General features: G+C 42.5%; 1 protein-coding gene across 1 annotated transcript in view; it reads right to left on the bottom strand.

Moving 5' to 3' along the window:
• SLC2A13 (solute carrier family 2 member 13) overlaps positions 1-26,570 on the bottom strand; it is a 324,413-nt gene that overhangs the window by 39,033 nt on the left and 258,810 nt on the right. The window lies entirely within an intron of this gene.

Genomic DNA, 26,570 nt, shown 5'->3' with positions numbered 1-26,570 from the left:
AGTACGGCACTTACGTCAGCAGGACAAGGCTGTAGTGTGCAGACTGACATAATTAGGTCAATGTAAGCTGCCGTCTGCCGACCTAACTGTGTAGTGTAGACCAGGCCTTAGTCTCTCCTGTTCCACTGTGTATAAGTATTCACTGGGCCAGAGAGAGAGAGAGAGAAACTGATTCTCAGCTTCAGGTCTTTGCTCCAATTAAAATGTAACAGCTCCAGGAGGAGATGTTGAGAGAGACCCACCCCAACCAGAATAGCCAACTGGTTAAGGTACTTATTGAGATGTGAGAGACTTGAGTTCAAAGTTCCTGCTCCATATCAGACAGAGCAGAGATTTCAACCCAGCTTTCCCAGTTGAGTGCCAAAACCACTATACTATTGGCTGTTCTGGGCGGAGTCTCTCTGTGACCAGAAACTCCATCCTCAACCTAAGAAATCTTCCTGACAAAAGTTTCATTGAAATTGACCCTTCTCTATGAAAAAAATTCAGTTTTCTAGTTTAAAACCGTTTTGTCGAACAATTCCTGACCGGCTCTATTCATAAGAATCCTTTGCTCACTCTTGTGCCACAGAGCAACAGCCTTGCACTTTATACAGTGCACAGTGTGAGGATTCTCAGGATTATCATTATGTATAACAGTGTCCAAAACTTTGGTAGGTGCTTCTGAAAACATAAAAATACACGATATCTGCCCTAAAGAACCTATAAGCTAACATCAGGCATGATGTAACATTAAAGTTAGAAAAAAGCTACATGCCAGGCAATTAGATCAGAAGAAAGACTACAAGAATACCAGTTACCTTCATTGCAAGTGGGAGAAAATATTGATTGCAAACAAAGTGTCTGGCAATCAGCCTGCTAAACCACCTGAACCAAGGTGAGAAATTCTGAAGGTCAGTCTTACAGACAGAACAGCTAATGCCTAAACCAAGATGACAGTGGTTCTTTGATTTTTGAGGAGACCCAGGATGCTACTAGCAGAAGTAACACATTCCCCTCCAGTCATTTACATTGGAGAAATACAGGAGCAGCAAATACAGGCCCCCAGTGATAATTCTTACAGTTCTGCTACTACAAAAAGAACTATTATGAAAACAAGAAGTAACCATGTGATCACAGAGCTGCTGAAGTTCAGCATTAGTAGTTGCTTTGTTCAGTAAGACACAATAATCCACACCTGCTAGATAGACTAGATAGATAGATAGAGTTTCAGCTAGACTACCCAGATTTCCATCCCAGACGTCTCCATTTGTATGTTTTATTAAATGACCCCATTGGTTTGCGGTTGCTGTTTTTGGTTATTTTTTATTTGCATTTGATTAAAAACAACATATGTATTTAATTGTAGAAATGTGTTTGTAGAAAAGTTGTTTAATTAGCTATTTAACATCCTCCTTCAAATTATTTACACTAATTGCACCATTTAGAGACTGTTTGCTGTCAAATTTCAGCTTTTTATTCTGAGTAAATTCTGAATTACTCACATGTAAAGAACATATATTTATAGTGGAAGCTGGGAAGCTAAGCAGTGCAGCTAATGACAATCTCTTGGGTCCTGTGTTCAAATTTCACTAAGATCAAAAGTAAAAATAAGTTTGATGGTCTCAGTTTACAGTTATATTAGTCTCTGACACACATGCAGAACTCCCAAAAATGGCAGTGCAAACATTCAATAGATATTTATCAGCATTTGAAAAATCATCATTTAATTTACAATTGCAGAAAGTGATTCTGAGTCCTGTTCTCAGAAGATGCTCAAGACAATGAAAGTTAGGATGTTGATGTAATTCAATATTAAAGGTGCCTTAAGGGAAATATTGTTTGAAGTTTGCACAACTTTTTCCAAAGAAAGTATGACCTATTCCAATGTTATGGTTTCACTTTTCTGAAATTCTCAGTACAGTCCATAAAATAATAATAAATAGCAAAAGTAATAGAACTTTACGAATCTAATACAGTCAAATGGACAAACCAAAAAGATTGTAAAGAAAATGTTGCTCCCATGCTGAAACCTTGTATATCAAGTTTCAATGAACAGTGAGGTTTTATGGTCTAATTTTAAGCTTTACAAAAGCCACATGTTCTGTAAGGGAAATGCTGACACAATCATAACTATTACAAGTTAGCAGGTGGTACTCTAAATTGCATCATTATGAATTTCATTCATATCCAATGCATATCCTTCAAAACTGCTCTTCTAAAGTTGCAGTGAGGCTTAGAAGCATTTCCTGTGTAATTAATTTCAGCTCTTTAAATAATAAAAGTATGAAGGAATAAAGAATGTAAAGGAAAATTCTCTGCATCTACAGTATATTTTGAGACCTCTATCTTAGCAATTACATGGAAAAGGTCATCCCTTTTGAAGTTTCACTGTTCTTTTTTCATTTTCAATTCTGGATAAAAGACGAAAGCCTTCTCTGTTAGCATTTATATGTATTGCTTTTTGGGGGGCCAACAAAGGCTCCTAGCGTGTAGAGTACTGAACGGCAGAGTTCAATTCATGTAATAGTGAGTTAGACTTGAGCATTATAGTCATCACATACATGGGCGGCAGGTATCACAGATCAAGGGAAGCTGAGCCTCCCCAAACAGCCCAGCGTGTCCTTGCCCATGCTCCGCCCCCAGGTCCCCTCCTGCCTGCTTCCAGTTCCCGCCCTTCTCCCATGGTGAGGGCTGGGATTCAGGGTGGCTGGTGCTGCTGCTGCCTCACCCACCTGGTGCTCCAGGGCTGGGGCCACGCTGCTCCTTCCGTGCTCGGGACTCTGGGGCTGGGGGCACCAGGGCCGTGCTGCCCACCTGGTGTTCTGGGGCGGGGGCGCTCGGGTGGCCTGGCGCTGGGGGGGCCAGTGGCCACGGAGGGGGTGCTCTGGGCTCCGGCGGGGGAGGGGGCTGGGGCCTCAGGCAGAATGGGAGGGGTCGGGCTAGCCTCCCCCAATGGGCAGTTCACGCGCCACTCATGGTCACATGCTTGCAATAGTATCTCTGACACTGTGTTTACAATCTATCACTGGATGAGCCATAAATCCGGTGTCTTTATGAAGTCCATGATTATTAGCCTAACAAATTTATGAATTTAAGCTCCCAGGCTCATGTTTTGAAAGTGTTGTAAAAAGTTTCTTTGAGAATGAGGACTGAGAGGTCAGATACGGAGTGATCGTTTTGTGAGAAATGTTTGCCCATGGGTGATATATCATTTTTATCATTTTTCAGTGAGAGTTCACTCTGGAACCGACACGGGGTATCATTAAACAATTATAACCCATATCTGATGGAAACCACATCTGAAATAAATCTTTCCTAAATGCCCTCTTCTGGCCTTCAAACAATCCCTCCAGCTCTCCATCATCAGAATCAAGCTCCCCACACAACTCAAGGCAGCACCAGACCCTGCCATAACAAACACATGCAAAACCTGCAGACATCTCTCTGTTGCTATGATGATCAATACTCCCCACAACACACCTTTCAAGATCCCTGGGTCCTACACATGCCTATCACAATGTGGTGTACTTCATCCAGTGCACTAAATGCCCCAATAAAAACTATGTGGGTGAAATGAGACAATCACTATGCTCTTAAATGAACTCATACAGAAATATGCTAAAAGACAAAAATATCCTATCACTCATGGGTGAACACTTTTCACAAAACGATCACTGACCTCTGAGTCCTTGTCTTCAAAGAAAACTTGCATAACACCTTCAAAAGACAAGCCTGAGAATTTAAATTCATAACTTTGTGAGACACTAAAAATCATGGATTTAACAAAGACACTGGATTTATGGATCATTGTAACAGTCTATAACCCACTAATCTTCCTTTGTCCTGTGACTGAAGAGGTGTTAACTGCCTACTTCACTTTCAATGGTCTCTTACAACATGTTAACTCCCTATGCTAAACTATCTTTTCCACCTAGTATTTAGCTGTGGCACCCTGAGTACCTTTCCCAGATCTGTGTAAGTTTGAAAGCTTGCCTCTTTGAGTAACAGAAGTTGGTACAATACAAGGTATTATCTCACCCACCTTGTCCCTCATGTAAGTATTTATCTATAGTCAGACAATTATTTCATAGAATCATAGAATATCAGGTTTGAAAGGGACCTCACAAAGTCATCTAGTCCAACCCCCTGCTCAAAGCAGGACCAATCCCCAGACAGATTTTTGCCCTGATCCCTAAATAGCCCTCTCAAGGACTGAACTCACAACCCTGGGTTTAGCAGGCCAATGCTCAAACCACTGAGCTATCCCTCCCCCCCGCATTTCATGGTTTAGAGTAGAAACTGGTGGTGCCTCTCCTGGTATTAAAACAAAAAGAAAACATGTGCTAAATGCAATGAAAACTATTTGGAGTGACAGGCCTTAAGAGACAAATAATCATGCAGTTTCTTAAAGATATTCCTCCTTACCACCTATTCGAAGTATACATTATAATGCAAGACAGCTACAGAAAAATAACCTACAAGCAACTAGAAGCCTTTTCTCAAATCTCCCACAGTCCACAGATATACATATAATATTCCTTGTTCTTGGTTGTTCATTTCTTTGTCCTTATTAACACATGAATTAACTTAAAAGGGGGACCTGACTTTGAACCAAATCAATCAATAATTCTGGCTCAACTTGTGCCAGTGAAGGATTAATGTCGTTGCCTTCATTTTCAAGGAAATGAGCTACAGATGCAGGCAGCACATATAATAATTCATGTAAATTAAACTAATCAAAGATATTGAATTATTCAGCAGTCCTAGTGTAGAAATCTGTGTTCTTTCAGAAAGAAAAATCCACACAAGTCTTCTTCCTTTTAAGAAGAGCAGAGATAATAATCTTTATTAGATCAGATGACATGATTACAGAGGGTATGTCTACACTTACAGTGCTGCAGTGGTGCAGCTGCACCGCTCCAGTGCGTGTGGTGAAGACACTCTATGGCGATGGGAGAGCACTCCCGTCGGTATAAAAAACCATTCCCATGAGTGACAGAAGCTATGTTTCCCGCCAACATAGCACTGTGCACACTAGCACTTATGCTGGCATAATTTATGTCGCTTGGGGGCGGGAGCAGGGGTTGGAATATTCACACACACACCCCCAAGCGGCATAAGATTTGCCGACATAAGTAGTAGTGTAGGCATAGCCTCATTTAGGAAGAGTTAGGCAGAACCATTAAATGGTCAGCACCATGATCATCAAAGGAAGGTGTATAAGAACGAAGAGATGAAAGCTGTTTACACTACAAGTGTCCATCAGGAGAAAGATTCCATTCTGCCGAATAGACTTTGCCACTTAACAAAACACAAACCTTCACATTTTCTTTTCAAAATAAAGAAAAGTATTTTTTAATTTAAGATTTGATTTGGTTACTTTAGTAATTCCACAGTATGAAACCCTGCAAGAGATCTTCTACCAAGTCAATTTGTCATAGAGTGGTCATATGTTTAAGAACATAAGAATGGCCATACTGGGTCAGATCAGTGGTCCATCTACCTCAGTATCCTGTCTTCTGACAGTGGCCGGTGCCAGATGCTTCAGAGGGAATGAACAGAGCAGGGCAATTATTGAGTGATCCATCCACGTCATCCAGCCCCAGCTTCTGGCAGTCAGAGGTTTAGAGACATCCAGAGCACGCGGTTGTGTCCCTGACCATCTCGGCTAATAGCCATTGATGGATTTATCCTCCATGAATTTATCTCATTCTTTTTTTTAACCCAGTTATACTTTTGGGCTTCACAACATCCTCTGGATGTTTAAATATGAATGTTAAATTTGATGATTAAAGTCAGTATTGAATGAATGTGAACAAAAACTGTTTGATGCCTTTTCCCAGTAGAATTCATTAAAGGAGATTTAAAAAAAATCTGTATTGAGAGATGAATGTTACAGATGAGCATGAACCAAAGCCTCAGATCTTATTCCCCTCCTCATTGCTGAGCTTTAGAGCAGTTCATCCATAAAACCCCAGCTGCAAATCAGCTCCTTCTGTTTTGGGTCTAGGTCTGATCCAAAACAAAATGGGCTCCTCTTCTCCAAAGGTAACTGCTCCCTCTCACCCCATCAGACCCATTCCCAGCGGTGATGAGAATGATAACTCCTCTTTCATCTCAATGTTGGGAGAGCTAACCCAGGAAGACAGCAAAGAGGAGAGGCAAAGCTGCTATCTGGAGTAAAGACAACAGCAGGCAGGGGAGCTGATTACCAGCAGGCTCCTATGTGCATTATATCTACACAGGGGCTGTTTTTCAGCTTTCTCCACCATGTATTTTGGCAGATATGTGGTTTTAGAATTTGCATGATCCCCCTGTATCCTAATAACATTGAGAGTGGGATTGGGAGTTCTCTTATGTACTCTGGAAAAGCTGGTTGGATTTTTTGTGCTCCTTTGTGTATCTGGGCAATGCTAAATTTGCTTCTAGGGTTATTTATTGTTTGTTATTCCCCACATAAGCTTAGTAGCAGGGCAAGAATTATTTAAAAGGGAGACAAGATTAATTTCCTTCTACTCCATCATAAGGGAGCAGAGGACAACTGAAATGTGTCAGACCGTCCGTATTCCTGCAGGATATGAATCGAAATTCGAGACACAGAGCATTGTCCTTGCACTGGTACAGAGTACTGATTTAAACATCTTGGCATACAAATTATTATAACGCAACGTTTTACTCATATAAGGCACAATTTGTGGATACTTTATACTGAGGGCCACTTATTTTCTCCTATTCCACAGATACTTCAAATGTTATAGAATTTGAAGCTGTTCTTACAATTACCAAGAAAAACTGCCAGCAAGGCACAAATCTGTCTCTTCTCTCTCCCCTTCCTTCTTCCTTTGTTCTTTTTTCAAATGATTGTTCAACACTAACTAGCATCTCTAAAAGAATAAAAAGATAAGTGAAAAGGAGGATGGAAGGAAAGATTTAAGAAAGGAATGAATTGGAGGAAAGGACAGAAAATTTTATCCCAGGAACAGAAACTCATTATTACATTGTAATTGAGTGGGATTGTCAAAAAGCACTTAAGTGACTAAGGACTACAAGTCCCAATGAAAGTCAATGGGATTAGTCAGGGCTGGCCTTACCATGAGGCGAACTGAAGTGGCTGCCTCAGGTGCCAGACTGTGGGGTGGCACCACTAGGACCCAGAATGTAGAAAATTGTGTCTGCTGCTGGTGCATATGTATTCTCTCTGCTATAGATGCACAGAGATGGTGGAGTGCTGTCCTGGAGGAAGGAGGGCACAAGAGACATAACAGGCAGGCAGGAGAAAAGGTGAGAGGGAATAAAAGAAAGCAGCAGGAGCTGCAGGGAGAGAGAGGAGGAGGAGCCTCTTATGTACCTCTCGAACACTCCCAGGAGCCTGGAATGATTAACACCAGCTTCTCAGGGAGCTTCCTGTTTCCTGCTGCTTCCCTGAACCCACTTGAGGAGAACAGTCAACTGAAGTAGTAGGAGCCAGTTAGGCCCTTAAGACGCTGATATCTTCCCTCACTCAGACCCTGCTACCGGCCTGCTTATTTGTCCCCTTCAACTGAGTGTTGAGATCCACTATAGCTGGCACAGAACAGCAGTCATGAGTGAAAGAAGAAAACACCCCTCTGGGGCCACATGCAGAAAAAGAAAGAAAGCAAAGGAAGCTTTTCTACCTAAGCAGGAAGGAGCTCTCCTGGGATACAGAGACACAAATGTTCACGGTGAGCCTTCCGGCCCCAGAGAGGATGTGAGTGGTGAGGAGATGCCTGATCTTCCAGTTAGTCAGAGTGCAGGTGACCTGGCAGCTACTGCAGCATCCATACCTCCATCTCAAATGGATATAACCATGCACATTCCTGAAGAAAAGTGTAGATCAGAGAAGAGTGCGGTGGAGGCGCAAGAAACAGCTGCTGCTGAGTTTAGTTCCTTAAGTCTAGATGATCCAGGACTGTGGACCCACTTGAGTAGTAGCCTGAGGGACTTCCTTGTACTGCATGGGCCATAGCAAGTGAAAAACTTCATGTTCCCCAAAGACAATGAAAATAGAAGTTTCCATCCAACACATTACTGGTGTGAAATCCCCAATGGTGACAAAGTGGAGAGGCCATGGCTTATGTACTCAAAAACCCAGAATGCTGCATACTGTTTTTGTTGCAAAGTCTTCCAGTCTAATGTTCCAGCCACATCGGGTTCTACAGGAACAAAGGACTGGAAAAATACAGCTAGAAATCTGGCATGCCATGAAAAGGCAGCAAATCACCAGAGAGCATTCCATAGGTGGAAAGAGCTTGAGATGAGACTAAGGTTAAAGGCCAGCATAGATGATCAGCATCAAGAGAAGATTGCATCAGAGTTTCTTTACTGGCAAAATGTTCTGAAAAGGCTCATTGCCATTGTGAGAATGCTTGCTACCCAAAACCTAGCACTGCATGGCACTTCAGATCAGCTGTATGTGCCAAACAATGGAAACTTCCTTAAAATTGTGGAGCTGATGGCTGAGTTTGATGCTGTATTCCAGGAGCATCTAAGAAGAGTCACCACCAAAGAAATGTACACACACCACTACCTTGGAAAAACAATTCAAAATGAGATCTTAGAGTTACTGGCAACAAAAGTCAAATAGAAGATTGTTGCAGATCTGAAGTCAGCAAGATATAACTCTGTTATTCTGGACTGCACACCTGACGTCAGCCATACGGAACAAATGACTTTAATGGTTCATTTTGTAACAACAACAGAACCTAGTGAAAATGTCCCTGCAATGGTGACTGTCAGAGAGCATTTTCTAGAATTTATTGACATTGATGATACTACAGGAGCTGGTATGACAAAAGTGCTTCTTAAAAAGATGGAAGATACGGGAATTGCGATAGCTGACATGAGAGGTCAGGGCTATGATAATGGTGCCAACATGAGAGGAAAGAACAGAGGAATGCAGACACGGATCCGAGAGTTAAACCCTTGAGCTTTTTTTGTCCCATGCAGTTCTCATTCATTGAACTTGGTGGTCAGTAATTCAGCCTCAGCTTCTAGTGAGGCTGCTGAATTTTTTAATGTAATTCAAAACATCTATGTATTTTTCTCTGCATCAACTCATCGATGGCAAATGTTGAAGCAACATCCTCTCTGACACTGAAACCACTGAATGCCACACGATGGGAAAGTCAAGTGGAGGCGATAAAGCCTACCAAACACCAAATTGGGAAGACAGATAATGGAGGATAATGCTATGACAGGAACTGTTCATGGGAGAACAGTGGCAGAGGGAAATGGAAGCACCAGAAACATAACTTTAAATGTCTGTGTGGCTTAGTGTTGTGGCATGACATACTGTTTGAAATAAATGTTGTAAGCAAGAGACTCCAAGGTGTTGACCTTGATATATCTGGAGCAATGGAACAACTGGACAAAGCAAAGTCATACCTACAGTCTAACCCAGGGGTCTCAAACTCAAATGACCGCGAGGACCACATGAGGACTAGTGCATTGGCCTGAGGGCCGCATCACTACACCCCCCATCGCTGCCCCTGGCCCTGCCCCCACTCCACCCCTTCCATGAGGCCCCGCCCCGTCTCTTCTCCACCTCCTCCTCCAAGCAGTTTTAATAATATATGTACACTCAGTAAAGCCCCCCACTGCACTGGGCTGCACCACCACTCCACCCCTGCTCTGCCTCTTCCAGGGGTGGCAGGTTTGTAGAAATTTTGGTGGTGCCCAAAACCTGCCCCCCCAAACTCTGCCCCCACCTGCCTAAGGCTCTGGGAGGGAGTTTGGATGGGGGAGGGGGTCTGGGGTGCAGACTCTGGGAGGGAGTTTGGATGCTGGGTGCAGGCTCCAGGCTGGGGCAGGGGGTGGGGGTGCACGCTCTGGGATGGAGTTTGGGTGCTGGGTGCAGGCTCTGGGCTGGGGCAGGGAGTGGGGGTGCAGGCTCTGGGATGGAGTTGGGTGCTGGGTGCAGGCTCTGGGCTGGGGCAGGGGTGGGGGTGCATGCTCTGGGATGGAGTTGGGTGCTGGGTGCAGGCTCTGGGCTGGGGCAGGGGTGGGGGTGCAGGCTCTGGGATGGAGTTTTGGGGTAGGAGGGGGTGCAGGGGTGAGAGCTGTGGGGCTGGGGATGAGGGGTTTGGGGCATTGGAGAGTCTCGGGGCATTGGAGAGGCTCAGGACTAGGGCAGGGGAAGGGCAACTTGCCCTGACCCTAGCGCAGGAGGCACTAGGACCCTGCGGCAGCAAGTGATGCCGGAAGCCAGCAGAGCAGAGCATGAGCTGCAGGCTCCGGGGCAGTGAAGGGGCAGCAAGTGAGGCCGCGGGACACTTGGGGGAGGTGCGTGGGGGTGGTAGGTGGGGCTGGGGGAGAGACCCGTCCCCAAACATTGGGGAGCAGCGCATGGGGAGCTTAGCTGCCACATAAAATAACTCGGGGGGGTGGTGAGGGGAGTTTGGCTGTGACAGGAAATAACTGGGGGGGCCCACGGGGAGCTTGGCGGGCCGCAGGGAAGAGCTCCGTGGGCTGCATGTGGCCCGCAGGCCGCGTGTTTGAGACCCCTGATCTAACCGGTCAGATGAGGGATTTCAAAATGTTCTCAAGAGTGCACAGAAGTTGGCAGAGGAACTTCATACTGAAGCTATTTTCCCACCCATTCAAGAATACAAGAGTCACCGAAAAAGAAGACATTTTGATTACGAGTCACACGATAATCCCATAAGAGATCCCAAACAACAATTCAAAGTTGAATTTTTTAACGAGGTGCTAGATTGTGCAATACAGTCAGTTGAAGAAGGTTTCATGCAGCTCAAGGAACACAGCAGTATATTTGGGATGTTGTATGATATTCCAAAACTCCTCACTCTGCCTGAAGAAGACCTACACCAGCAATGCAGAGCACTAGAGACAGTGTTGACACATGATGACATGTGCGATATTGATGCAAGTGATTTAGGTGATGAACTTAAAGCCCTTTCAAGATACATTTCAGCAGAATCAACTCCAAAGGCTGTTCTGGAATATATGTGTACAAATAAGATGACCACCCTCTTTCCAAATGCTTTTGTTGCTCTGCGCGTACTTCTAACACTTCCTGTAACAGTTGCCAGTAGAGAACGCAGCTTCTCGAAGCTGAAGTTAATAAAAACACGCTCCACAGTGACACAGGAGAGGCTGGTTGGCCTTGCAACCATCTCAGTAGAGCATGAGCTGGCCCAGACTGTGGACCTTCAGGAAGCAGTTCAAATCTTTGCAACCAAGAAGGCACAGAAAGCACCACTTTGATTATTCAAACAGATAAAAATGCCAGTGTTTACTATGCAGACAAGAAAAGTTACATTTGCTGTTCAGGTGTCTGAAAGTTAAGTGTTACTTAAAATTTTTGAACAAGGCATTCAAAGTTGTTAGTTCTCCTTTATTGGGGTAGGCAGCAGAGCAGTACCATGAGAGAAGTAGAACAGGAAGAAGGCAGAATTGAGACCTTTCAAAGTTTTGGCCCAAGCGAGGGGGCATGGGGGCACCATTTGAGCTCCCCGCCTCAGGTGCCAAAATGTTGTGGGCCAGCCCTGGGATTAGTGCCCCTTAAATCACTTAGGCATTTTTGAAAATCCCACCCACTAACTCATTTTGATCTAGAACAATAAATCAGTGAATTTCAGAACCACATCTATGTGTTAAATTATAAAAATTTTCCCGTAACCTTCTAGATGGTGAACAGATTTCCCTGTTTACTGGGAACATCCTGGTGTACTGGCCAATTAAACTGAAACCAGATTTTGTTCCAGTTTCTCTCTATGGAAAAGTCCAATAGAATTTATTTAAAAATTACCTCCTTTCACAGAGGAATCATCCTACGAAGCTTAATAGAGAATCATATCCCAACTATAGAATTCTACGTAATGGTTCAGGAAACTTACAAAAAGGACATTATTCGCTATTAGAACATACCACAGAATCTGGCGCATCCCAAAACAAAAAATATTCCTATTGTCTGAGACACTTTTACAATCTGGGGAGTTCTAGGATGGGGAATGATCTACATTTATAGAACATATATATATAGTCTCCATGTTTTATTTTTAATTTAAGTTTGTGTTGCCACCATCCTGACCATTTGGGAGCTGATATCTTCTCAAACATTCATGTTGAGGCTTTAACAAAGAGAATAAAATGCCTCACCATTTTCCTGAGTCTAAAATGTGTAGAAATACACCAAGGAACTGATCTGAAGCCCACTGATTTCAAATGGCGGTGGATTGGACCCTAAATAACTAATGGATGTCATTTCATGCTATTCAAGCTTCACACTATCTCTTCTGGAGTGGCCATGACAACTTCCAGCACTGGATTATTATTTCTGTTACAGACTTATACCCTTCATAACTTACTTGCTACAGCTGTTTATTTCGAATGGAACACAGTGTCTTGCCTGGAATGAACCTGCAGCCTGGCAAGACATGAAGCATTTATAGAAGATAGTTGAGAAAAGCTAGTGACTTGCTGCTGAGGGGTTTAATGAAACAAGGGGCAATAACATATGCATATTCATAAAAGACCTTCCCTTCTGTACAGCAGAGAATAAAATGCAATACTGCACACAAAAAGATTATGCCTCTTGACTTCATACATGCTGTACCTATGCACATACTATATTTTTCTGATAATTATTAAGTGGCTTCAGGCATCTGAGAAAAAGACAAAAAATGAAGTCCCCTTAGATTTTCTGAAAATAAGACAAGATACAAATGTTACCCCACACAATAAAGAAAGGCAGAATTGCTTTTCCTTCCCCTAGGGAACATCAGTCTTCTGTAGCTGAGTATCAATGGATTAGCAAATTAAATATCCTTTTTCTACCATATACAGAGGTGAGAAAATACTAGCTTGTTTTCAGGTATTGTACTCTTATACCTTATTAAAATCTTGCATGGAACATAAGGCTCTAACAAAAAGTTAATAAAATTATTTGCTAACAAAGAAGATCCTTCTGGAAGAACAGCATAAGATATTCTACACTTTGAAATTTATTTCCTTTGTTTCCTCCTATACTGTGAATTGACATTACTCAACTATGCACTTAAGAAATACACGGGTTAACAGTGGGAAGAATAAAAAAAAGATGTTCTAGACCCTAAAATAAAAAGTAAATTCAATAAAAAAAAATTAGATGATGAAACCGAAGTGTGTTTTAGTGCAACCTATGGGTAATACATGTACCTGGTTAAAAATTATGTAGGTTTTATGGAGTAATTTGCTCTGCCATTTTACCAAAAAGGGCATTTATTATTAGAACCCATGTGAATAATAAGTAGGATTGCAATTTTATAATGATAACTTTTAAGAAAAATCATGGGAAGACCATGATGAAAAGGGCAAAAGATATAGGAATACAATTAAATCGTCATCCAAAGTCACATAGATTTTTTCCTAGTTTTCTTTTTTCAATTCCATATGTGTAAAGAACGTAGAACAAATTAATAAGACTCCCTCACAGATATTATATATCCCCATATATGCAGAGAGGGGAAAATACAATAACCTAACAGTTATTAAAGCTTCGCCTGTCTGGTTGTGCAACACAACAGCAGTGCCCCTTGTTTAAGGTTCAGTAGAATAGTTCAGCAGTTCTAGCACCAAACACTTCTTCTACGTTGACCATATATTGTTAAGAGTGAAATCATAAATTCCTAGATAAAGCAAAAGTCTCTTAACCAAACAATATTTCTGCATATGGCTTTGCGATAAGTAAAACAAAATTAAGACTTTAAACAATTTAACCTTCTGTATCAATTTTTATTATTAAACAGTGACAATGTTATTAGACCTGTCACTGCCAGCTGCATTTTCAAGATACATTTTTTCTATTGATTTATAGCCAAAGGAGCATTCCAGAAGATATAGGACTTCACTTTAACCTGAATTTTTAAGATTTGCTGGGAACAAAACTAACAAGGAGTAATATTCTTCCATGAAAACGTTGACAACTGCTTTGTCTTTCCATTATGTTTGAGTTGCTGGCTGACCTCCTGTAATCTTGACTTCATCTTTGACTGCCCTACCTAAGGCCAAGTCTACACTACAGACTTCTGCTGGCACAGCTGTCGGTCAGGGGTGTGAAGAGGTGTGATCCTTGACTGGCTGTGCTAGCAATAGCCCTTAGCGAGGATGCAGTTGCACCAGCATCAGCAAGACTGCACGTTTACCAGTATAGCTTGTTTTGCTTGTGGGCATAGTCTTCTTATACTGGTACAAAGCCCAGCTTTGCTGGCATAGCTGTGACCTATACTGGTAAAGCACTCCTTGTGTAGACATAGCCTAAACCTTGCCATTTCTTCCTGCATGACATCTGCAAGATCTGACCTTTCCTCTCTGCCCACTGTCAAAACTCTTTTTCAAGCCCTGAGCATCCCATGCCTTGACTCCTGTAATCTCCTCCTCTGTGGCCTCAATGATTCAACCTTGCCCCACTCAAATCTATTCAAAATACTGCTACCAAGATCATTGTCCTGACTTGTCGTTCTGTCTAGATCACCTCCCCCTTTTTATGCCCCCTCTGGCATTGCAAACACAAATGTCTTATCCTCACTTCCAAAGCCCTTCACAACTTTGTTAGTGCAGAACTATCTGACCTTTGATCTTATCATGAGATTGATGTCTGCCTTCATTTTGCCGCTGACACCAGCCTGATTCTCTGATTCTCCAGCAAGCACGTTCATGCTTTCTCCCATGCTGCCCATACAAGTAGGAAAAGCTCACAGTTGAAATCCCTGAAGTCACTTCAAGTTCCTCCCCTTCCATAATGCATATGTAACCCACACACCTCCTGGGTGTGGTGTTCTGTCCCATCAAGTGGCACTGAGACCACTTAAAGAGGGAGAAAGCAATTGATGAGTCTGCTCTACAACCTTAGCTAAGAGGCAGCCGACTTTTAGCTCATGTGGTAGAGTCTCATGCACTAAGCTCCAGAGGACCCCCATTCGATCCCGATGACAGGGGGTCTGCCAGCAGGGAGTCTGCCAGCGTTACACATACAGTACAAAGCAACCTGATACTGACTAGGAAAATGGTGAGCTGCCATTGTTAAGCCTGATTGTCTAAGGGCAGGTCTTCACTACGGGGGTGTGTGTGTGTGTCGATTTAAGATACACAAATTCAGCTACGCGAATAGTGTAGCTGAATTCAACGTATCGGAGCCGACTTACCCCACTGTGAGGACGGCGGCAAAATCGACCTCCGCGGCTCCCCGTCGACGGCGCTTACTCCTACCTCTGCTGGTGGAGTAAGCGCGTCGATTCAGGGATCAATTGTCGCGTCCCGACAAGACGCGATAATTCGATCCCCGAGAAATTGATTTCTACCCGCCGATTCAGGCGGGTAGTGTAGACCTAGCCAAAGACAGGAATAGGCAACTGGTGGCACGCGTGCCAAAGGTGGCACGCAAGCTGATTTTCAGTGGCACTCACACTGCCTGGGTCCTGGCCACCGGTCCAGAGGGCTCTGATTTTAATTTAATTTTAAATGAAACTTCTTAAACATTTTAAAAACCTTTTTACTGTCTCCTCCAGCTGCGACCAGCTTGTTTGTCTCATCCTCCCTTTATATCTTATCTTTTAGACTGCAATACATCTGAGAACATGAGAATTTTGCTGTTGAACTCGATTCACCACTAATCTTTCTCTGACTTTACCCAAGGAAGAAAAATAGCAATTTGGGAAGTAGTTAGTGAGGCTATTTTGAGCACTTGCCTAAGCAGTGCATCACTTTCTGGGTCACTTGCAGATTTTTTTCTTTGAGGGAAAGATTCTAACAGAGATGGTGGTGGTTTTGGTTCGTTATCCTTCCATCTGTCTGGGTACTTATCTTCCATCACCATAGTATCTCAGCACCTAACAACCATTAATTGATTTTATCTTCACCGCACGCCTCGGAGGCAAAGGAACATCCCCATTTTATAAATGAGAGTCTGAGGCACAAGATAGCTTAGTGACTTGCTCAGAGTCACATAAGAAGTCTGTGGCTGAGCTGAGAACTCAGGTCTCCTTATAACTGCACAGCAGACTGTGCTTTGTGATCTCTTAATTGCTTTTATTTCAGCAGCCATTTTAGGATAAGATAAAACAAAACAACAACAGCACCCTGCCCCCCAACGCTCCTACCCCCCCTCGGTTCCAAGCATGGATTTATTTATTTCTTCTGTACTCTCCCCCCCACCGCCAATTTTTTTTTTTTAAATCAAGAAATCTATATCTTCTGTGACAGTTCTGACAAACCCCCTGCCTTCATCTGAATTCTTTATGTATACATATGAAAACTTGATGTTTTATTTTAAAAACTGTTTAAAGGGATACTGTCAAAGTTAACAGGCCCAACAGGTAATCTACCCTTAAAGTAAATTAAAAAAAAAAAAGTTACCCTCAGCTGACAGATTTTTCAGGGCTGACAGGTCAGGATGGTTAAAATATAGGGCTGTCGATTAATCGCAGTTAACTCACGCGATTAACTCAAAAAAATTAATCGCGATTAAAATATTAATCGCGATCAATTGCACTGTTAAACAATAGAATACCAATTGAAATTTATTAAATATTTGTGGATGTTTTTCTACATTTTCAAATATATCTATTTCAATTAAACACAGAATACAAAGTGCACACTGCTCACTTTATATTATTTTTTATTACATATATCTGCACTGTAAAAATTCTAAACAAAAGAAATAGCATTTTTCAATTCACCTCATACAAGTACTGTACTGCAATCTCTTTATCATGAAAGTACAATTTACAAATGTAGGTTTTTTTGTTATATAACTGCACTCGAAAACAAAACAGTAAAACTTTAGAGCCTACAAGTCCACTCCCTCCTACTTCTTGTTCAGCCAATCGCTAAGAGAAACAAGTTTGTTTACATGTACAGGAGATAATGTTGCCCACTTCTTAATTACGTCACCTGAAGGTAAGAACAGGCATTTGCATGGCACTGTTGTAGCTGGCGTTGCAAGATATTTACGTACCAGCTGTGCTAAAGATTCACATGCCTCTCCATGCTTCAGCCATCCTTCCAGAGAACATGCTGATGATGCTCGTTAAAAAAAAATGTGTTAATTAAATTTGTGTCTGAACTCCTTGGGGGAGAACTGTATGTCTCCTGCCCTGTTTTACCTGCATTCTGCCATATATTTCATGTTATAGCAGTCTCTGATGATGACCCAGCACATATTGTTCATTTTAAGAACACTTTCACTGCAAATCTGACAAAATTCAAAGACGGTACCAATGTGAAATTTCTAAAGATAGCTACAGCTCTCGACCCAAGGTTTAAGAATCTGAAGTGCCGTCCAAAATCTGAGAGGGACGAGGTATGGAGCATGCTTTCAGAAATCTTAAAAGAGCAACACTCTGATGCTGAAACTATAGAACCCAAACCACCAAAAAAGAAAATCAACCTTCTGCTGGTGGCACCTGATGCAGATGATGAAAATGAACATGCATCAGTCCGCAGTGCTTTGGATTGTTATAGAGTAGAACCCGTCATCAGCATGGACACATTTAGCGCATCTGGCATGTAAATATCTTGTGACACCGGCTACAATAGTGCCATGCAAATGCCTGTTCTCACTTTCAGGTGACATTTTAAATAAGTAGCAGGCAGCATTATCTTCTGCAAATGTAAACAAATTTGTTTGTCAGAGCTATTGGCTGAACAAGAAGTAGGACTGATTGGACTTTTAGGCTCTAAAGTTTTATATTATTTTATTTTTGAATGCAGGGTCTTTTTGTACATAATTCTACATTTGTAAGTTCAACTTTCATGATAAAGCGATTGCACTACAGTACTTGCATTAAGTGAATTGAAAAATACTATTTCTTTTGTTTTTTATAGTGCAAATATTTGTAATAAAAAATAAATATAAAGTGAACACTGTACACTTTGTATTCTGTGTTGCAATTGAAATCAATATATTTGAAGATGTAGGAAACATCCAAAATATTTAAATAAATGGTATTCTATTATTGTTTAACATCACAATTAATTGCAATTAATTTTTTTAATCGCACAATTAATGTTTTTAATCGCTTGACAGCCCTATGAAAATACCCTCTACTCTGCTTGCCACCTAACCATAAATGCAACAGGAACAGCAGGTTTATTTGTGATTGTGGACCTAATATACATATTGCTTTGTCCTGTTGTTCTGCTGCCTCACTCTGTTAATAGTTAATGGAGACAATATTGAAGTATACATCCACGATTTCTAAATTTCCTGCTACCTCTTAAGAATGGAAGCTGTCAGGATCAGCATAGGAAAAATGAAAGTGACTCCATACTCCATCCTCAGAAAAAGGATAGTTTGTCAGATTTTAGACTTCATAGTGAAATTTGAAGAACCTATAACAGTAAAAAAAACATTTTTTTCATTTCTATTTTCATATTTTCTTGTATTTTATACATGACTATTCTGCACAATGTATTTACTCAAATGGGACAATATGGCCATGTTGTTATTTTAGGACTGCACCAATAATGGTGATTCCTACTGTACAAAGATCTGCAGTTTTCAGCTTTTGGCAAATCTGCAATTAGAATAGCTGTATTCTCTTCACGTCTCTATTTACTTAATTCAGAAAATATTTTATTCTTATTTCTGAAAATGATCCAGTGAGAAAGAAAAGTAATAAAATATTGTTTTCTGCAGCCTATTAAGGCTGTGGATATTTTAGTTGACTGAATAATTATATGAGGGTCACATATATTAAGAAAGAAATCCCTCTAGGGGTACTTGATTAGTTAATGTACTCCTTCTGTGTGTTAGCAATATGGCAGATCTAGTTAGCCTCTTCAGTTAATTATTCACTCTGTTGTGCTACCATTTTAAAAATACAGGAGCAATTATATTCACGCCTGTAATCTATTAACCTGAGGTCTCCGCAAGAGAAACAGATTCTCCAATACTTCAGTTTTTACTAAAATAACTTGTAAATGCAAATCTTTATAGAAAGGTTCAGAAGATTGCAGTTTCGCTAATAATATTTTTACTGATACTGCCTGTAATGCAAAACAAGCAACTTCATTTGAATTGACAAAAACTTCATTCTCAGAGTATTTACTGATCTCAGATTGATGTACAAGGGGGATTTATGCATCTAACTCCTATGAAGAAACTGAGAGAGACTCACAGGTTTTAAATATACAAATACACACATACATTTTCATCATAAATAAAATGTCTTTTCAAAAGTGATTCATAGTATACCTGTCATATATCAGAAGCTACTATACAAATTGATCAATGGCTTGGAAAGCTGAGTAATAATGGGTTTATCACTGTACTGGACATGAAAATAATACAGAAGGGTCATTTACAAACAGCTAACGGACCCTTTGCTAATAAATCTCCACCTGCTGAATGCTCCAGGAAAATCTACTATCTCCACGAAGAAAAAAAGTATTTAAATTGCTTTTCAACCATCTTATCTGATATGTACTGGTCCAATAGAAAACATGGGATGAATTTATAACTTTCCAGAGTCTTTACAAAGCCTTTTAAATATTTTCTCTAAAGTTTCACCTACAGGCAGGTAACCAAGATGATCAGTAATACCTAAATCTCTTTGAAATTAAACAAACTTTTAAAATGTCCCCATAGCAGGAATCTATTTAGGATTTCTAGTCTCTCAAAATCTGGTCTCTAATTGTCCAATTTACTTTTTGATGAACAAGGATACTTTAAAAAAATCAGAATAGCGAACTTGCATTCTTGGAGGTGTGCCAACAACACCCTTATAGCCAACTGACTAAAAAAGTAAAATGCACATAGCTCTTGCTAATGCCTCCCTCCCTCAGTGCTAATGCATTATCTAGCGCATAAAGTCATAGCCATGGGTACTGATTTGTTTCTATCCACAGGCTGACTGTGTCCAGAACCAATCTTGGGGGCTCACATGCACAGTCCCACACTGTATTGAGGATACAGATGTGTCAAGAGTAACTACAGGTCTCATTATTTCCCCCCCTCTCCCTTGTAGAGATAAAGTCTTACATATTTTGACAATTAAAAGTCTCTCCCTGTTGCCCTCTGGATTGGCCTTGGGGTAGGAGTGTAGATGAAATGCACAAACAGAAGTCACATTGTTTGCAGTGATAGACTTTCCCTGGTTTCTCTGTTAGGAAGTAAAGGAGCAGTTCAAGAGAGGCAGTGTGGTCTAGTGGATTAAGCACAGGTTTAAGAATAATCAACTCCACATGCTGGGCCCTCACTTCTCCCACGGAATGTGGCTGGTAGTGATCTCAAGATTCCCACTCCTCTTCCTTCCTTTTACATAAAATGAATCAGTGCAGAACAATCTTACAAACCAACCCCAAAATATTTGGTCTGGCCTTGGGAACAGTGGTGCGATCGCTGTGCGCAGGAGTCAGGAAGGTTGGTGGTGCATGCCAAAATTGTTTTTCAGGCCCATACAAAAATGCCAAGGCCTGCCGTGTCTATGCTAATGAGTTAGATGAGCTGTGCCTCTATGTTTCACCCTGCAATATACCTGACATATGAGTCATGTTTATGTAACAGATCAAACATGCAACATCTCTTCTAGCCTCTTCTCTGTGGAAACTCACCCGCCTCCCAATTCCTTGTTGTCAACCAGACAGTTATGCTGGCTGCACATTTCTCATGGCATACGTTTGGGTTTTTATTTTTGTGGGTTCTTTTCATCCCCTGGTGCCACTGTCTGCCATGGGGTTCCCTATATTTGAGAGAATCAATGTATCATATTTTTCCTGTAAAAACATTTTGATACTCCAATTTTCTTCTCAGGTTTCCATGGCAACTTCTGCAACATAAACAGCCTTGCTGGCAGTCTCAAGGGACTGAAATCTCTATCTTCCTTTCCTCCACCATACAGATATTCTTGATTTGGAACATACTGTACTTGTGAATAATTGTCATTCACTGTAAACACACATGCAGTGTTATTGCTACAAAACAGGAACAGAGGAAACATTTAAAAAATATCTATAGTATTCTACAGAAGTAGTCCAAAACATTACAAGTTATAGTAATTTTATGATGTTTAGGGGCCATTACTGAAGAATAATGCAGCTTTTGGTTTTATTTAAGAAAAAAAACCCGCAGGGCTTTCTATAAGTCATTCTAGTCTTACACAGTCTGCCAGCCATGCCTTACTTAGGGGAAGAATACTACCAACTTGTGAGTGGGAATTATACCTTCAGAAGAGATATGAATGTACACTGCAAAGAAACTATATATGTGTATGAATTGGAGATACTGACAGAGTACAGAATTTCTCTTTGGGATCATCTAAACAGCTTTCCATCTTAAATATACATAGGATTCTTAAGGGGATTGTGCCAACATCAATCCAGCTTCAGACAGAATAACTTTATCAAATGAAAAAAAAAAAAGACACATATTGAAGGATGCAGAGGAAGGCAATTTCTGCCCTAGTGTCAGGATGTACACACTACATGAGGGTACCATTTCTTAATAAGAAACTAAATGTTCAGCTATTAGATACCTATTGCTCTGAATAACAATTTTGGGCCTAATTCTCAGTCCTTACTCAAGTTTAGTGAAAATTCTACCTCTTCTCATTTTATAGAGATTTTTCTGCACAGGGAGCCCAGGATTTGAGAAACCAGCAAAGGGCTGCACTAATGTGCACTTAGGCTAGCTTGGAACCCAGATCCCTGGGGATTCCCTGTGAATCATCATGCAACAGGGACCTGGAAGAAAACAGGGCCACTTTCCTGGTCCATAGCCATTCCCCTACATGTGCATATGGGGGAGAGTGTGAGGAACTGTGGTAGCTACTCCACCACAGAGGCTAGAACAGAAGCTCTGAGTGGCTCGTGTGCCACTTCACATCCTGCAGGACCTACCTTTGGAGAATTTCTCCAGCACACAACCCCGATTATCAATGCAATGGGGCCAAGATTTGGGGCTAGCAAAAGCTGTACATGCTTGTAGCGAGGCGGTGTGGCTCCCTGCCACCCTGGAGGGGGAAGAGCCCATTCGGAGGCCAGAGTGGATGGAGCTAAGGAGCTCAGAGCCCGCCCCTCAGAGGGTCAGGCGACGACCCGGAAGTATAAAGGCTTGCCCTCAGAGCTCAGTAGGGCCCCAGCCGCTGGAGAGACCAGATGTCTCCAGCCAACTCGTGGCTGGGAAAACCCCGCAGCCCAAGGCGGCTGCCAGGCCTGCCCGGTGCCCGATATCCGGAGGAGCTGCTGGGCCTGCCCTGTGCTCGCTATCCAGAGGAGCTGCCAGACCTGCCGATCAATCCCTGCCCTGACGAACCCCTGATCCTGGATCCCCCAGAGACTGGCACCAGGACCCAGGTAGGCCCCAAGGGGGAGTGTGGAAGTAGCCTGGGGGCAGCTGACCCCAGTCTAGCTGCAGCACTGCCAGAGCCTATGTCGGTGTGTTGCAGCCAGGATCCCCACTGACTAAGCAGCAGGCCTTCTGCCGCTGCTAGGGCCACGGCTGGGATGCAGTGGAGTGGGGGGGCCTGCGTCCCCCCTGCCACCCAACCCGTGGGTGGCAGACTCCCCATCTCCCTCGCCTGAGGAGGCTGGGACCTGTTGTTGCCCCGCCCTGATCTAGGGCCTGGGCTTAATCCTGTTGCTTCCAATTACAGCAAAGGCTGTCGAGGGAGACCCCCCCCAAAGCTCAACGGGGTGTAGTGAGCCGGTGTGGCTCCCCGCCACCCCGGAGAGGTTGAGCCCCGGCAAGCCCTTGTACAATGCTAAATGTGGAAATGAGGCTATATTTTATAGACTTATAATGTGAGTGTAAGAGTAGGGGTCAGAGCTGGGCTGGGTCCACACATCAGGGACAGTAGACAGTGAGCAGGGGTCATAGAAATCGCTAGAGCTGGGTTCAATAAGCAAGACTCGGGGTCAAAGTCAGGTCAGGGTCGCAGATCAGAGGTAGTACCAGACTGGAATCGGGAGGCAAGATCAGATTCGGACTGGGATCAGAGAAGAAAGGTCAGGAGCCAAGATGAGGTCTGGAGTTACAGCAGGCCTGAAGACTGTGTTGTTGCACAGAGAACTTCCTGCAGCACCCTCCAGGCTTAAATAGTGTGGATGGCCAATCAGGGGGCCACAGGGTACTGTCACTCCAGATCCCTTCAGTGGTACTTCCTGTGGTGCCTAATCTCCACAGTGCTCCCTGGCTGTGGCTCTGTATGACTTCCTGGTGGCATTGTGAGAATGTCAGCTGTTCCAGGCTCTGCAGACCCAGATTCTCATCTCTGCATCCTTACATTACCGCCCTCTTCAGGGGTGCCCTCCCTCTGGGTGGGCACTGGACCTGGTTTATGCGGGTTGTCTTGATGAAACCTTTTTACTGGAACATGGACATGGGCAGTAGCTTCCCAGGAGTGTTCTTCAGGACTGTACTACCTGCCAGCCAATTAGGTAGTACAGTCTCCCGCTCTGCAGTTTAGAGTCCAATATAGTGTGGATTATATATTCCTCATGCCCTTAGACTTGGATTGTCAGGGGAGGCTGTTGGGACTGATCAGGAAAGGGGTCTCTCTAGAAAGTTTCAGGAGGGATACATGTGGGGGGGGGGAAACATACATAGGATTCTTAAGGGGATTGTGCACAGCCCTGGACAGAGGGCAGTGGCTCAACTCGAGCCTGGAGCACAGAATTCTCTTTCTGGAACTGTGCTAACTGCTCAAGGAGTATCTGACTTTCCTCTAAGAGCTGTGCCATCTGGAACTGCAGCAGATGGTTCTTGGTTTGGAGTTGCATGACCTGCTCCTGCAGGTCTGGGGTCCAATGGGTGATGGTAGACCCATCCCTTCCATATCCTTGTTAATGGGCTCCTGCAGAGAAGGTTGGAAGTGGGTCTAGGCAAACTGTAAGAGACTAGGGCATAGGCGGTCTGGTCACAGCTGGGCTGGGTCCACACATCAGGGACAGTAGTCGGTGAGCAGGGGTCAGAGGAATCACCAGAGCTGGGTTCGTTAAGCAAGAGTCAGGGTAAAAGTCAGTCTGGGATTGGAGACCTGCATAGTACCAGACTGGAATCGGGAGGCAGGATCAGGGTCAGAGTCAGGCTGGAGTTAGAGACCGGAGATAGTACCAGGATAGAGTCATGAGGCAAGAGTCAAGGTCAGGCTGGGATTGGAGACCAGAGATCAGGAGGTGAGGTGAGGTCTGGAGTTGCGGCAGGCCTGAAGTCTCTGTTATTGCCCAGACAACTTCCTGGGGCACCCTCCAGGATTAAATACGTTGGCTGGCCAATCAGAGGGCTGCAGGGTACTGTCACTCTGGGATCCTTGGGAGGTACTTCCTGTGGTGTCTATTCTCCACAGTGCTCTCTGGCTGTTGCTGTGCATGGCCTGCAGGTGGCACTATGGGTATCACCTGTCCTAGCTCTGCAGATCTGGATTCTAGTTCCCACATCCTTACAGTGAGTACTGTAGTAGGTTTTCCTCCTCTTAGGCAGGATTTTCAGAGTAACTATAAACCTACCTGAGTCTAGTTCTCTGGTGAAATGTTTAGATCATTGCCTTCACAATAACTTCTCTGATGGAACAGAAGTATTTTTTACCTTCATACCTTATTTGTGTCAAAAGACTTTGTAAAGAAGAGTACTATGGAAGCATAAATCAGGAATATAAAAGATTACAGATGCCCATTTCATTGCAAGTTAAACAAGAAAACTGCTTAATAAATAAGTTTGATTTATCTAGCAATTATCTGTAACAAGTTTATGTCTCCATTTAAGTCTTACTGTATACTATTACATCTTCTCTAGCTACAGAGATGGTACTTAACCTTTGTTTCATGTACTCTACCATTTTGACCCTGAATATGAAGAAAGATCTATTATGACATATGGGAGCTCCTCTGAAAATCAAGATTGTGCAAGCAACAGGGGAAATATTCACTATATGCTCAAGAGCATGACGTAAGGCTCTGTAAGACTAGAACCCAGGTCTGTTGAGCCTGGAATAGTTGACATTCCCACATCACCACTGAGAGGCTATACAAAGCTCAATCCAAGGAACACTCTGGAGATTAGGCACCACAGGACGTACCACCTAATGATCCATACTGACAACCCCATGGCCCTATGTTTGGTCTATGAGCATTATTTAACCCTGGAGGTTGCTTCAGAAAGTTGTCTTGAACAACCACACAGGCTTCTGGACTGCTGTGAATCCAGACTACACCTCACTTTCTGATCTCTGGTTTCCAACCCCAGGCTGACTCTGACCCTGACTCTTGTTTATCAGTCCCAGTTCTAGTCATTATTCCAATCCCTGCTCGCTAGCTACCGCTTTGTGGCCATCCTTGACTGGTGAACACTAGCCGAGACTGCCTACACCCTGGTCCCTTACACATGAGATTTTATAGCCTTTATTTTAGATTTGCTTTTTAAATACATATTTTATTGGTCATAAAATTATCCAACCACTTTTAAAATCAAGCCACAATATGGTGATGCAGCAAAGCAGCAGTGTTGCTTTTTCATAAGTGAATAAATATAAAATCCCTCAATCTAGTGGAATTATATCACTCACCTCTATGCCTGGAACGGCCCAAGAGATTGGACATAACATTTTAATGTATAGAGAAGAAAGATGAGGTCCTTTTTAGAGACACTTTACACTTATTATTTACTGAGTTAGTTTGATATTTTCATTTCCTCTGAGCCCTGGGCAGTGGTGACTCATCATAACTAAGGCACCTGATTTTGAAGTTGGAGAAAGACAAAAAATAGCTCCAATAAAAACTTTTAAAACTTTTCTAAAACACTTTTTTATGGAACATGTGGCATAAGCAAAATACATGGTAGTGAGATGAGGTAGAAAGGTTTTATCAGCAGTCATGGATGACCTATATAATTCCCTTGTGGCTTCACACCATCCCAAACACATGTTGATAAAAACTTTACACTACACTATCACAGGTTCTTGGTCATAAAGTGATTGCCTTATAAAAGATAAAACTATACAGAATCTTTCTAAGGGTAGGGAAATGCTTTGCTACCTCATGCACAAGCGCATGATAACTGCTGATGTTTTAGTGGGAACCTCTCTGTGTGTATACATATATATTCACACACAAGCACAAAGTATACAGTGTTGCCACTTTAAAAATGTGGGAACCCACAAATTCTTGCACACACCATGCAGCTGACATTTTAGACTTGTTCAGCTGAGTGACTAAGCCTATCAGCTTTGCCTTAATTTTAAAATGTTTGAACAAAGGTAAGGTTTAAAGAAACTATTTTAAAAGAAAATGAAACTTCACAGCTTCTAATGCAACTGGAGGGCATGGGAGAAGGGGAAATTGTCTCAGAAGAAAAAATCCAAAACAACAGGGAAATGTAAAGTGTCCTTAGAGTTGGTCCTCGTGGTTTGCCACTCTCTTTGTGTTGCAGCACTTAAACATATGTGTGTACAGCTGTGTCAATACACAAACATACCCACTATATCTTGCCTTTTTAGTCACTTCATCTGAGCAGCACAGAAGGCTGCATAATTAATGTATTTCAAAGCTATCATTCAGTCATAGCACGAGTACTAATTTTTCATCGTTCTTTGCAATTAGTGTTCCGAAAAATCTGATGTGACCTTTAAGGCAAC

Source organism: Malaclemys terrapin, chromosome 1 (assembly GCF_027887155.1).
Source record: "Malaclemys terrapin pileata isolate rMalTer1 chromosome 1, rMalTer1.hap1, whole genome shotgun sequence".
Classification (NCBI taxonomy): domain Eukaryota; kingdom Metazoa; phylum Chordata; order Testudines; family Emydidae; genus Malaclemys; species Malaclemys terrapin.
This window is presented reverse-complemented; position numbering and strand designations above follow the sequence as displayed.